Genomic DNA, 14699 nt, shown 5'->3' on the forward strand with positions numbered 1-14699 from the left:
AGAAAGAAAGAAAGAAAGAAAGAAAGAAAGAAAGAAAGAAGAAAGAAAGAAAGAAAGAAAGGATCTTTCTGCATATTTTGATGCTCTGGTGACTTAGAGTTATTCTAATAAAATCTTGAGTGTTCTTTACTCTGATAAATATTTTAAACACTGGAAGAAATTTTTTAAAAATAACAAAATGTGATCTCATTTCCCTTCCAACCCTGGGAAAAAAGTGCTAGTTCCTTCCGGTGCTGTTTGCCAAGGGAAATCTACGCCTTAATTCAGGGCAGCTGTCATCTTCTGCAGTTTCTCCGGGAAAAAGAGTTATTCTGCCTCTCTGGGACTGCACAGCAAGGGAAGAAGGCATAGGAATATTCTCTGGTCTGATTCCTCAGTGACAGGCCATTGTGGTCTGTTGTGAATTTCGCCAAATAGCATTTTCTTATCTTTGGATCTTCTGTAATGGCCAGGGTGAAAACTCTGGATTCCACAGATTTGTCTAATTCTTACCACAATTCAGGCAGTTGAGAAGATTTTTTTCAGTTTTTATTTCGTTTGAGCTCTTTTAGAAAGTCTTTTGCCCCAGATTATTTTAATTTCTTGGTCTATCGGCAAAGTGTGAATATAGCACTTGATACACGAATTGTGAGAAGATCTTCAGTTATTCTATTGGGAGAAGGAGCCCAGCCACCCAGGCCCACAGTCTCTGGCCCCGTTACCTTCATCTGGTGTGGGGCTGCCAGGGCCTGGGGTGGCTTTTGGGCGGCCTTTGCTGCATCTGATCTTCCTTTACTGAAAGCTGCCTTCACGTGGGGCATGCAGTGTCCTGGCCTTGCTGTCTGCTTTCCTCCAGGTCCAATGGCAGATCAGAGGGTTGTTGGCACTGTGGAGCCATGCCCCCCACTCCCAGCTCTGCCGCCTTCAGGGAGGGCTGGGGGCCTCTGACTATTGGCCCTGCCCTGACACCAAGAGGCTGACACAGGTGGAAGGAAGGGGTGTGAAATGCACAGGCAGGCACAGCCCCCGTAGGTCATCTCCGGCCCTCACGTCACCGCCTATTGACTGTGTACTTTCGGAGCCACACCAGCCCTCTGGGGCCTTCTCCGTTATCTCCCAGCATGCCAAACAGTGCCAAAGAGAGCAGGAAAAAGGGACAAGAGGAAGCTTCCAGTTTCTCTAAAAATTGCTTTTTGATAGCCCTGTCTTTTATGCTCACCTCTGTATCTTGCATTTCTCTGAATATCTGTGACAACTCGTTGAGAAGGAATAGAGTGTCTGGCCTACTCAGGTGTCTATAATGGGGAACTAACCTAGTCTAGGTTATTTGAAGCTCTGCTAAAATACTTCAAATCTCCAAAGTTACTAGGGTTGCCTCCTGACTAATCTAAGTCCCAGAAGGTGAATTCTGGCACCTTCTCGGGATTTAGGGTCCTGTCATAAAAGAGAGTCAACCCTGTGATCAATGGACTTTTGAATCTTATCCAATGACATCCATTTGATGCTTATTATTGACTTCACTGAGAAATACACCAAGCACTGTGGGTGAATACGAGTGAGTTCTAAAACATGGCACATTGTATAGAATTCACAACTCAACTATATATTTATGATTTAGATAAGGAGATAAGACTTAAGCAAATAAATCGGTGTGATAAAAAACCAAAATGAGATTTAAACAAACAAACCCGAGTGAGTGGTGTACCCAGCGGTCCAGGAGTCACAGGTGGAGGAGTCAGGACTAATATCTAGAAGGAGTTGGAAATTAAGCCAGGAAGTAGGGGTGGCTGGATTTCACTAGTGTTGGGGCAGCCATCCTCGGGCGCTGTGGGGAGCAGGAATAACCTCACGGGTGTGAGGACAGGCACAGAGCAGCCCTGGCTGCGTTTCCCTGGAGGAGAGTGTGGGTGCAGGGCTGGGGGTGGGCAGGGGACCTGTGCATGCTGCACCAGAATCCCAGGTTTCTCCTGGAGTCACTGCAGGCCCTTGGCTGGACAGCTGTGTGAAGGGGATGCTTTAGAAAGGTTCGTTTGGCGGCAGTGAGCCAGCAGAAGGTCATCTCGACTCTCCTTGGAAAATCGCCCTCCCCAGAGCTGCACTCTGAGCCTGCACGTGTTCCCCAGCATCTGCCGCCCGTTCTTCTCCTGGGTCAGAAGGACGCAGAGCTCTCCCGCAGTGGCCGAGGCTCCCGCAGCGGCAGAGCGGAGATATTCATTTGTCTATTTCCAGCACTGCTATCTCAGTGGTATCTGCGCTCACAGAACAAGTGCCCATTGGCTGCCTTTTACCCACACGTGCAGATAAATCTCCCAGCTTATCTCCCCACACACAGGTGCCACGTATTCACGAGGCACCAGACCGAGGCGCTTCTTAATTGCCTGCCATCAGGGTGCTCCCAGGGAGGCTCCCACAGCAAGGATAGCACCTGCCGCCTGCACATAGAGTCTTCGAATTCTGCAGGGGACACTCCTGTCTTAGATCTTCTGGGAGCCTCAGAGTAACTGAGGGCTGGGGAGAGACCATCTGGACCCATAGCAGCTCTGGCTGATCCGCGATCAGCGGTTCTGGCAGAAAACTAGCCTGACCTGCTTCAGTAACATGGAGCTAGGGGTCCAGAGAGCTGCCCACTCGCAGGTCCTGCTCCTCGGCTGTGAACACCACTCCAATTCAAGTGAAGGAAACACACTGGCCAGAGAATAGCCCTTAAAGCTTATTCTCTAAATACTGATGCTTGAAAGCACCACCCCAGGGATGAGAAAAGCACCTTCCAACAGGAGACTTTTGTTTTCAGTGTGGACTTTGCAGGAGGCTTCAGGGTCCTGCAGATGGCAGAGGACAATGACCGGCCAGGAACCTTGAGTTTGTGTTTAGGGCAACTATCGTGCAAGAGCAATGCTCTTCTCTGACACCGGTCACCTGGCACCTGCAGCACCATGCAGCTCACCACACCCTGTGGTTCCTGGGCATCTGCAGGCTCCTGTGGTTCGAGAGGACCTGGGGGACTCAGCTCTGCCATGTCTTTGGGAAAAGCCTTCTCCCCACAGGGCTGCATTGACACTCAGGCCCACAGAGCTTAGTCACTGGTACATGGGCAGGTCACTAAGTGGCTCCTGGGAGACACTGGCTGTTACAGGAGGTGTCCTGAGTGTCATGGTGAGATCTCTGGCATCCCATGCTTTTCCGGTTGCATGGAGAGCCGTAGGCCCTGGCGTCTGACCTGGGGAAGGTGCCCTAGCTCCTGTGTCCTGCATAAGTGGTGCGTCCCTTGGCATGCTTGCTGAGAGTTAAAACGCAACACAGGTAGCTACTGCCCACTGCTCTGGGGCTTCCAGCAACACACCTAGAGACTTTGTCTCCTCTTTTCCAGCATTCCCCAACTGACGACATCATCTTGCAAAATGTTGCTTAACCATCCTATGACTTAATTTTACAATTTGTAAAACCCCAATCAGTACCCGCCATGGTTCCACCCCAGCACTCACTGCAGAGGAATCTGTTCCAATGTCTGGATCTGTTGTGGAAGTGCCTTGGCATCTTCACATCCAGTGGTTATTGGTCACAGTCTATGGCACACATCCGCAGGTGCAGGAGGAGGGGGGAAGAGGTTTGGTCTGTGGTGGTGCCTGGCACTTCGCAGGTCAGGCTTTGCACAGCCCAGTGGTGCAGCCCACAGGTACTTCAGAGACGTGGAGGGTGAGGCAGGGGGAGCTCTGAGATGGGCTCCAAGATTTGCAGTCCCTGACGTGCAGGCCTAAGTACACCCTTCCCCTCGGGTGTGGTCAGACCTGTGGATAGCATGGGATTTTGCTTCCGTGATGATTAGCTGACTTTGTAGGATGCATTCCTCAGCCAGGGCCGCCGTAACCACACAGCCGCAGAGCCTGGGGCTTGAACGATGGGGATTTGTCGTCTCACGGTGCTGGAGCTGAAGCCAGAGAGGGGTCAGTGTGGCCATTCCCTCCTAAGGCCTCTCTCCTGGGCAGGTAGGCAGCGTCTTCTCTCTGTGTCCTCTGTGTCTGTGTCCTGACCTCCTCTTCTGAATCTGCTCCAGGCCTCTGTTCGAGCTCCTGGTAGTCACTGGCAACTCTTGTTGTTCCTGGGCTGGTGGAAGCGTCACCCCAGTCTCTGCCTTCACTGCCACGGGACGTTCTACCTGTTTGTATGTCTGTCTCCAAATGGGTCCTTTGTATAAGGACAGCAGCCATAGTGGATTAGAACCCACCCCACATGGCCTCAGATAACTGTAATATCCTCTTTAAAGGATCTGTCTCCAAATCCACTCAGATTCTGAGGTACTGAGGGTTAGGATTAGGTCAGCATATACATTTCATGGGGAATATACGATTTAGCCCAGAACATATGACCAAGATGAAGACATTTTGCATTTATAATTCAGGTCACAAATCAGTTGAGGTTTGAATCAATTAAAAGGAAAACTACCTTTGGTGAGGCTGACCTAATCGGGTGAGAGCCCTAGAAGAGGGTCTAGGCTCTTCTGAAAAGAGAACGACACTTCTTTGCTGGCCTTGACTCAGCACACAGCCATGTTGTGTGTTGCGTATGGAAGAGATGGCTTCTAGAGCTGAGGGCCTCAGTCTTGCAGGCACAGGAGGTTGAGTTCCACCAATCCCATCCACGCCTGGGGAGCCTCTTCCTAGCTGAGTTTCCTGGTGGAAATGCAGCTCGGCAGCCACCTTGACTGCAGCCTACACAAACCTTGGGCAGAAGACCCAGCTAAGCCCTGCCCAGACTGACTCACAGGAGCTGTCAGATCCTAAACCAATGCTGCATAGCTGGTGGTAATTACTTCTGCAGAAACAGAAAACTAACTTGGATGGGTTATGCTCTGGGTCCTCAGTCCAGGGGGAGTTTCTTCTCCTGTCTTTTATGATCGCAGAAATGATAGAAATTTTCACATAATGCAAGCTTTCTGTGTTTGCTTGCATTTACTTGTCTAATTTCTAGAAAAAGGAAGGCCTTGATTCTAGGAGAGAAAAGCAGAAGAGAAAATGCAATCCCTAAACGCCCTTGGGTAAATGAAGAATTCCTGGATGCATCAATTTTTTGGGGGAAGCATTTGTCCTGAGCTTTTGGGGTGGTGGCTATGGGCAGCTTTGCCTTTGCGGGTCGGGCTGAGCCTGAGGCCTCCCTGGAGCCTCCCCTTTCCCCTTTGTCTCTCAGGGGCACTCATGGTGTTTACTTTTTGCATTGAGGCCAGGGGGATGCGTGTGTGTTCTGGTGCTTCTCATCCCACGCTGGTTCACTGCTTGATGCTCTGAGGAGTGTGGTGGGTTCACAGGATTTTACGTAGAAAAAAAGTGATTTTCACCACTCGGATGTGGGCTTTCCTTAAGCTCTCTTTTCTCTCAACCTTACTTTCACACAGTCTCAAATTTTCTTCCCATTTGTCAGTCTCTAGACATGATGGCCTGTGTCTGCCCTGCCCACTCCACAGGCTTGAACTACTGAAGCCTAGGAGAGGCTGTAACAGAGACGCGAGTTGTATGTTTAAGCAGTAAATGTGATCATCCCTCCCAACCCACTGGTTCTGTGTATATCTGGGCTTCTATTAAACTACCTGTCTCTGAAGGCCTCCATCTGCCTCACCTCACATTATCTCCCAAACAGCCAGCACCTCAGCCAAGAGCCTCCCTAGGAGGTACACGTGCAGGCACCACCTCCTCACCAAGTGCTGACTATGGCCACGGCCGTGTCACGCCTCGACCACCCAGGAAGAGCTGCAGTGGGCACTCCAGACACAAACAATTCCAATGGGAACACCCCTTTCAAAGACACAACAACCTGTCCAGAGCCCACCCCCTCCCTCTCCGGGCCCTGACACTCCCAGCCATCATCTGCCCGGCCCCACTCAGCTCTAGATTAGGTAGCATACAATTCGGGGCAGCCCCATTCAGCCCACTGAGATGGCTCGCACTAAGCCTGCCCTTCCCATGCTCCCCCACCCCACCCCGCTCCTGCTCCCTCCCGACCCACCCTGCTGCTTCCCCTGTGGTCTCTCACGGTGTGCTGTGCCCCATTGCCAGGGATCTGGGAGTGTGAAGTCTTCCTTTCTACAGTCATTCCCATGTCTGCATGTCTTACCGCAGGATTAAAACAAGTCCTGTTACCCTTTCCTAAAACAGAAGGAATTCTCTGTTAGAAATAGGGGAACCTTCCAGGCTGGGAGTGGTGGCTCACACCTGTAATCCCAGCACATTGGAAGGCCAAGGCTGGCAGACCACTTGAGGTCAGGAATTTGAGACCAGCCTGGCCAACATGGAGAAACCTCATCTCTACCAAAAATACAAAAATGAGGCTGGTGTGGTGGTGTGTGCCTGTAATCCCAGCTACTCGGGAGGCTGAGGCAGGGGAATTGCTTGTGGCTTGAACCTGGCAAGTGGAGGTTATAGTGAGCCGAGATTGCATTACTGCACTCCAGCCTGGAGCCTGGGCGACAAGGACTCTGTCTCAAAAAATGCAAAAATCAAAACCAAGGAAGAAATAGGAGAACCTTCTTAAATTGTTGTTGTTGTTGTTGTTGTTGTTGTTTTTGACGGAATCTTGCTCTGTCGCCAGACTGGAGTGCAGTGCCGCGATCTCGGCTCACCACAGCCTTGGCCTCCAGGGTTCAAGTGATTCTCCTGCCTCAGCCTCCTGAGTAGCTGGGATGACAGGCACGCACCACCACATGCAGCTAAGTGTATTTTTGGTACAGACGGGGTTTCACAATGTTGGTCAGGATGGCCTTGATCTCTTGACCTCATGATCTGCCCGCCTCAGGCTCCCAAAGTGCTAGGATTACAGGCATGAGCCACTGCACCACACCTGAATCTTCTTAAATGCATCACAGGCCTTGGGTCAAAAACCGACCCTCCTTCTCACCAGATGCCGAACCTCCAGCGGCCACAGCTTCCTCTCTGATAAATGGGAGGACAGACCATTCCTGTCTTCAGATGGATGCGCCTGGCATCGGCTGGACACTCTTGAAATGCAAGTTGCCCTCCTCCCAGACCCAAGGAGGCTTTCTTTGACTGAACAGAAGAGGGTGGCACCAGCAGCCTGGTGGCTAGCAGTCCCTGTGGCTGCTCCAAAGCCACCCAGTGCAGTGACCTCCCACACCTGCAAGGCTCCCTTCAGCTGGGCGTGACTTTTAAATCCCGGGAACTACAGTAGGTGATTCGTCTTTCATTTGCATAGAAAGCATCTCTTGAGACATCTCTTATTTTTCTGACGAACGTTGACTTATCTTTACATAAAATGACAATTTTTACGTAGGCACAATCAATCAAGAGAGTTGTCTCGATCCACAGTGTTGAAATGGGGCTCATGCTGGGAGACACAGGACCGCCAGAACTCTCTCTGGCCCTGTCTTGCCGAGCAGCTGAGCCTAAAAAAGATCTGTCCTGTCTCCTGCTCAGAACCAGTGGCCTCCTCATACACAGAACAAGTGGGTTGGGATGGATGATCACATTTACTCCTAAACATACAACTCAATTATTTGTTATGGCCTTTCCTAAGCTTCAATGGCTCAAGCCTGGGGAGTGGGTAGGACAGACATGGGCCATCATGTTTAGAGTGAACAGAACAGAGTGATTTTCTAAATATCATGAAGTCATCATACCAGGCATCCTTAGCTCTTATTTGGTTTCTGATTCACTTAAAGACTGACATCAGGTTGAAAGGCCCTTTTGAAAGAAAATCATTGGGAAATTCTGCCAAAGTGAGCTCGATGTTCTTTTTGGGGTTTCAGCTATGGTGGCTGCAATCTCTCTGTCCTTAGGCTTTTTAATGCAGTATACTTGCCCCCAAAGACGCCCACCCTGCTGGGTCAGCTGACTGCGAGCAGGTCCAATCTTTGTAAATGGGGTAGCAAGCCGATTACCAAAGCTGAGAAAAATGTTATCCTATTAAGATAACAGGCTGGTGCCTTATTTGCCTGGAACGTGGAGTTAAAAAAATAAGAGACACTCATTAAAAGGACAAAATGTGGAATTGTCTACTCCACACACTCAGCAATGCAAAGTATGCCAAAGTATGAGTGTCTGCCTGGCTCTTTGAAATCTGAGCTGGAGTCTTTATTAAATCGCCTGCGGATCGCTCCCTGGCATCGCCGTACACGTGTGAGAACACCTCCAACGCCTGTGCTCACCAGACAGGAATGCTAGGATCACTCGGGGCGATTGTGCACCTCCTAATCCCCACAAAATAAAACAAGGGGATAACTAATCATAACTGGTAGCAATTTGGTGAGTACAGTTCTTCATTTATCATCTTTATGTACATATCAATAACAGTCAACGCCCTTTGGCAAACTTTGAGGATAAGTTGCCATCAACAACAATAAATCATGTGTGAGCATATGTAGCAATTATCACTGGAAATAAAGGAGTTCAGTCCTAATGAGGGGGAGAACCTGACACAGATCTTAATTCACAGATCTTAACACAGCCGGCTGGGTCGCTGGAGGCCTCTGTGGCTGGGATGACTCAGCCGCTGCGAATGTGGTGGATGGTTAAACCAGGCGGTGTGAGCCCTGCACGCCTGCGTGGAGACAATGGGCCCCGCGAGCGCGTGTGTTGCCAGCTGCTCGGGAACAATGGGGCCCTTTATGTCGCTCGCGCACCTCAGCACGGATTTAGTAATGTTTTGATTTATCAAGGACAAGCGTCAGCAGGCAGGAGAGAGGCTGTTTATACCTAAGAGTTGCTTTTCTGAGGTTTGTTGTGAAGGTAATGTGGGCTTGCGGCAGACTGTCCCGAGGAGAACCCCTGGACGCACCTGCATGGAGCCTTTGGCCTTCACAGCCGGGGTCTGGTGCCTTTATGGCAGCAATGGAGGGTCTTCTAACAGGGGATGATGACACAATCCCCCACTCAGCACTGGGCTGGGCAATGAGATCGTATGTTCTCACTGCCTTTCCCTGAGCACGCAGAGCCCTACCTCGGAGTCTGATTTCCAGGCGACTTCCTGTGCCAGGAGTCAGTTGGAAAGAGTGAGGTCACCTTGAGCAAAAGCAACGCTGGGAATATTTGCTGGGCGTGAAAAGAACTCAGTTGTCTCCGTTACCAACCTCTATGGTCAGGAAGAATGTCAAGAGTTTCAGGTTCTCATTGCTCAGCTGCCCCCACACCTTCACTCTTTCTCTCCTGCCCCCTTCTCCCCTGATATGTTTTGACTCCATACACGCAGAGCTTAAAAGCTACTTATTAAAAGTTGCTAGGAAATAACAATTTGCCATCTCTCATGGCACACCTCTCCAGCAGTGGGGGACTCGGTCTTAAGAAAGTCCTCTTTGTCTCTGACTCCCATGACCACCCTTTCTCCATCTCACTTTCAGCTTCGAGAGATCAGAGCTAAAGAGGGCTGCATGGGTACAAATGGCCAGGCCCATCCTGTGACGCAGTGACACTGTTCCACCTGGGTGAGAACAATTATTTCCCCCATAAGCAGTTCTGCCAACCCTAAGATATCTTTTTATTTTCCTTAAAAAGCTCTAAATAGGCCGGGTGTGGTGGCTCACGCCTATAATCCCAGCACTTTGGGAGGCTGAGGAGGGTGGATCACAAGGTCAGGAGATTGAGACTATCCTGGCTAACACGGTGAAACCCCATCTCTACTAGTAATACAAAAAAAAAAAAAAAATTAGCCAGGTTTGGTGGCAGGCGACTGCAGTCCCAGCTAGGCAGGCGAATGGCATGAACCCGGGAGGCGGAACTTGCAGTGAGCCGAGATCGTGCCACTGCACTCCAGCCTGGGTGACAGAGCAAGATTCTGTCAAAAAAAAAAAACCCTCTAAATAATTAAGTTGGTTGGAGGACACATCAGACCCATCTCAGCCCCTGACCTTCCTGTTCTTTCTGTGTGAACCCAGGTGGGTGCTGGAAGCCTGTGATCTGCATGTCATTCTCTGTAAGAATGAGGTGGTTCATACCCCAGGTAGTTTCCTGGATGCATAGAAAAGCGTGAGGCCATAGCTTGAAGTCTCACTTACTGCCAGTACCAGCCTCCAGACTTACAGGCATCAGCCTCTGAGCATCTCCTCAAAAGTTCACGGCTCCCTGAGGATCTCCCCCAGCACATTCCCATAGTTCCCACATTGAGTCAATCCCTGAGAACCATCCAGCCACGTGCCCACCACATGTTGACAGTCAAGCTATGTCAAGCTATGCTCCATTGCTAGGTTTCATAACCATTTTTATCCCCAGTCCTATTGACCACCCATTCCTGGAATGTTGATGGGAAGAAGTGAGCTGCTTTTATTCATGTCTCCAAATGGGCTGGATTACAACAGCCAGTTGACTGTTGACCCCATGTCTTCTAACTATAGTGACAGCTTCAGAGGGCAGAGTGCAATGTGAACATAGAGAAGGGAACCTGGTGAAGCTCCTGCAGTTAAACTGCTTATAGAGCTGTCTTCTGGGCACCCAAGGTTTGGGCTGCCATCTTGAACAGGAGCTACCAGCATGCTGATAACTGGGTGTGGGATGACCAAGAAGATAGCATGCATGAGATGTCATGGGCTTGGCAACTCACAAATCTAGTGGGCGGTCCTGGGAGCTGGCATCCAACCTCAGTCCCTTCACAGTGTGTTCCTGCTCAGCCAGAGCCTGTGCCTGTGACCCGGGGCACTGCTTTTCCCAGCTGCAGCAGCTCTAGGGAAAGGGAGCCAGTTAGAGAAAGAACAGCTGCCATGGGTGGGTTCTATTCCTGCCACACATGGCCTGTACCCGTTATCAGGAGAGTATCAATGGCACCACCTTCTCCTAGAGAGAAGTTGGCGTGCACTTGGTGTGGCATGTTTGCCACTTATTTCTCCAAGAGATGACAAGATCCAGGAGGACAGGGAGGGTTTTATCCATCTTAGGACCCCTGCCACTGCCAGCAGCCACTCCCTGAGTAAGGGCTGTAGAAACACACAATGAGCTTGCATGTGTGTTAGATTGAAGAAAAGTAGTGTCCTTTATTGTTAAAAATTAATAAAATTTGATATCTTTCACCGACTTCCCTGTGCTTGCTTGCACACTTAAATATTGGGCATTGATCCTACATCAACCCTTATACATATTTTCCCCCATTAATTAGAAATGGAGAGGAGCTCTGTCAGTTAATGTTTCTGCAGATGACTTCACAGCAAAGGCTGCGTGCTTACACCTTATCATCACCTCAGGATGCCGTGTATCCATGGAGAATCTCCAGAGCACTTCCACCCGCATCATTGCATTGGCCTTTCTATGCGTGCTATGAACTACACTAAGAGTCACCACGATTTCCATCCTACAGATAGGAGACTGGAGGTCCCAGGCCTACCCACGGTGACCTGCTCAGCAGAGCCCGGGTCAAAAGTCAGGTCTTCACATGGTACTTCCAAAGGAGAAACCACAAAAGTTGAGAATAGTTTAAAATGCTGATGGTGGTTATTTCTGAATATGAGGTTCTGGACTTTTTCCTTCTTTTGCTCATCATCTATGTTTTCCACTTTAGCCAGAAGGAGCATTTGTTTGTCTTGCCTTGCTCCCCAGGGCATTCGGTTTGACAGGGCTGCTTCCATAGCGGAAGCCGTCTCTGAAGCATGCATGATCACCTAAGAAGAAGCAACGTTGCACCCTAAGTGCCCATGGGACAGGGCATCAAGGGGATCACATGGACACCCATGATGAGACCATTGCAAATGCAGGCATGGGATGAGTTTCCAGATGCCCAATGCCGGCTAGTCATGGTGTATACAGCTTACCTATAACCTACACACAACCTACATGTGGCCTACATATAGCCTGCATGTAGTCTACACACAGGCTGTATACAGCCTATATATGTTCCACATAAAGCCTACATACAACTCACATGTAGTCCACATGATGGCTGCCTGCAGCCTACATACAACCCACATGCAGCACACAATGTCTCCATGCAGGGCTCCCTGCTGCACTGCTCCTCTCCTTGCCTCCCTCGTCCTTCTTGCAGCCCTCCCTGGCTCTCCTTGGGCCACAGGAATGCCACTCACTCCCTTGTCATTTGCTTCACCAGGACCTCCTCAAGGTCTTCCAGTGAGATCCTGTCCTCCAGGGTTTGGACAAAGTCCCATCCTCCTGGAACCTCTGTCTTGGGCAGAAGCAGAGCCTCCCTGGTGTGCACTCGAGCAGGGGCACTGGGACTCGGCGGTGCTGTGGCGCACAGCGAGAAGTTGAGGTGGAGCGGCCTCTCCGAGGAGACATCTAAATTGAGATCTGAAGAATTAGAAGTAAGCCATTCAGGGATCTGGAGAGAGCGTTTCGGAGACGGAGGAGCCTGGAGGAAGTCTTGGGTAGGGGAAGGTCAGTCCTTGGAGCTGGAGTCAAACTTGGAGGACCACAGAGTAGATGTGGCTTCAGGGGACACGGCGAGTGCTCAGACATCATCCTGCACCTGACAGCAGCAGAAGAGGCATTTTTTGTTTAATTAATAGACTATTTTTAAGAGAAGTTTCAGGTTTACAGAATAATTGAGTGTAAAATACAGAAAGTGTCCATACATACTCTTACCACCACGTAAACAACACACATGCACACACACACACACACACACACACAGAGTTCTCTCTACTGTATTAAAATTTATTCTAATTACTGTAGAATTATTGTATTAGAATTTTCCAGAGAAACAGAACCAGATGACTGATAGATCAATAGGCCAATCAATAGACATTGTGAGAATGGGGTCACCCCATGATGGAGGCCACGAAGCCTCAGGAATGCAGGCTGCAAGCTCAGGGTCAGCCTTCGTATTGCACATTCTGTGGATTCTGACAAATATCAAGCAACACAGATCCACCATTACAGGATCACATGGTGTTTCCACAGCCCTAAAATCCTCTGTGCTCTGTCCACTCACCCCTCCATTCCCCCAGTCCCTGGCAACTAGAGATCATTTTCTCTTTTACCTTTTCCAGAATGTCATGTAGTTGGTATGATACAGTGTGTAGCCTATTCAGACTGCCTTCTTTCACTTAGTAATATGCATTTAAAGTTTCTTTATGTCTTTTCATGGTTTGATAGCTCGTTTCGTTTTATTATTGAATCATATTCCATTGTCTGGATATACTGCAGTTTAGTTATTCACTCACTTATTGAAGGGCATCTTGTCCTTCCATAGTTTTGGCAGCTATGGATAAAGCTGCTATAAACATTCATGTGCAGGGTTTTGTGTTATCCTGAGTTTTCAATCCAGTTGGGTAATTCCAAGGAGTGCAATGGCTGGATCATATGGTCTGAGTACATTTAGTTTTGCAGGACCCCGCCAGGCTGCTTTCCAAAGTAACTGTGCCATTTTGCATTTTCACTAGCAATGAATGCAAGTTCCCATTGTTCCACATTCTTGCCAGCATCTGGTGCTGTCAATGTTTTGGATTTTGGCCATTCTAATAGGTGTGCAGTGGCCTATGAGGCATTTTAATCAGAAGAGTCACAGGAACTGACTGACATTTTCAAAGATGATTCTGGCTGCTCTGGGGTGGACTGATAGAGATCAACAAGGATGCAGGAATGGCAGCCAGGTTGGGGGCAGCGGGCATGGGTGAAGGCAGAGCATGGAGAAGAAGAGATACCATGTGTCACACACGTTAGGGAAGACCTGACAGGACTGGCCCAGGGGTTGGGCTGAGAAAAGATGGAAAGGGAGTTCCTAGTGTTGTTGTCTGAGTCGCCAGCTGGGTGGTCATGCTCTCCCAGACTCCAGACACAAGTGGCCTGTTTTGCACATCCTAAGCTCTGGGTTTTCATCAGGAACCCAGTAGAGGTGTCACAGAAGGTTAGGGCTTTGAAGTCTCAAGCTCTGGGGACAGAGGGGAACTGAGACATGCATCAGGGCTTACCCTAGAACACCCCATGTCCTCCTGTCCCCCAGTTCTTTCCTCTGGCTCCTGCCACTCCTCAGATCTTAGTTCAAATATCGTGTCATCAAGGAGACCCCCCACTTTCCCCATGAGGGTGGAGCCTGTCATTCCCTGTACGCATAGGACCCAGAATTTCCTGGACCCTAATACCCACTACTCCTTCAGACTTCAGGATCTTCCAGGGCACTGCTGTCTGCATCATTCTCTCTGCTTCTGCAGCCGATTGCATTATAGGCTCCAGGTAAATATTCATTCAATAAGCAGAACTTATACAAATATCATATAAAATGGCTCCAAGTACTTGGAGGACGCAGTGAATTATAAAAAAACACAGCAAGAAATCCAGTAGTTCATAAGGAATCCTCGGTCCAAACTGTTTTCTTAAAATTGCACAGCAAAATATCAGCATTTTCATCTTCTTTTGTAACTTGCCCCAATTGTTGTCACAATAAAATCAGTAACTGCCCTGAGTTCCCACTCCCCAGCAGCCCCATCCCTCTGCAGCTGCTCTCTTTTCTTCTGGACAGAGGGGTCCTGAGGTAGTCAAGGTGCCAAATCACTATCTTTTTCCTCTTCGGAATCTCAATACGTTTCCACATCAAATGTCGACAGAAGAGACTCAACTTACATACAAACACCACTGAATGAGACGCTGGAAATTTGACCCAAACTTATAAAGCATGGCTAATCATTTTTATCTGACAATTTCAGATTTGCAATAGTAATTGCACAGGTACCTGCCATCTGAAAACGTGCTTGGAGAAGCAAAACAAAACAAGCGAATGGCACTATCATCCCGGAGAGTGTTCTGAAACCTCAGGTTCTACATAGGAGAGAGAGGCTTGTATGGGAT

This window comes from Trachypithecus francoisi, unplaced genomic scaffold, assembly GCF_009764315.1.
Source record: "Trachypithecus francoisi isolate TF-2019V2 unplaced genomic scaffold, Tfra_2.0 Lachesis_group2, whole genome shotgun sequence".
NCBI lineage: Eukaryota > Metazoa > Chordata > Mammalia > Primates > Cercopithecidae > Trachypithecus > Trachypithecus francoisi.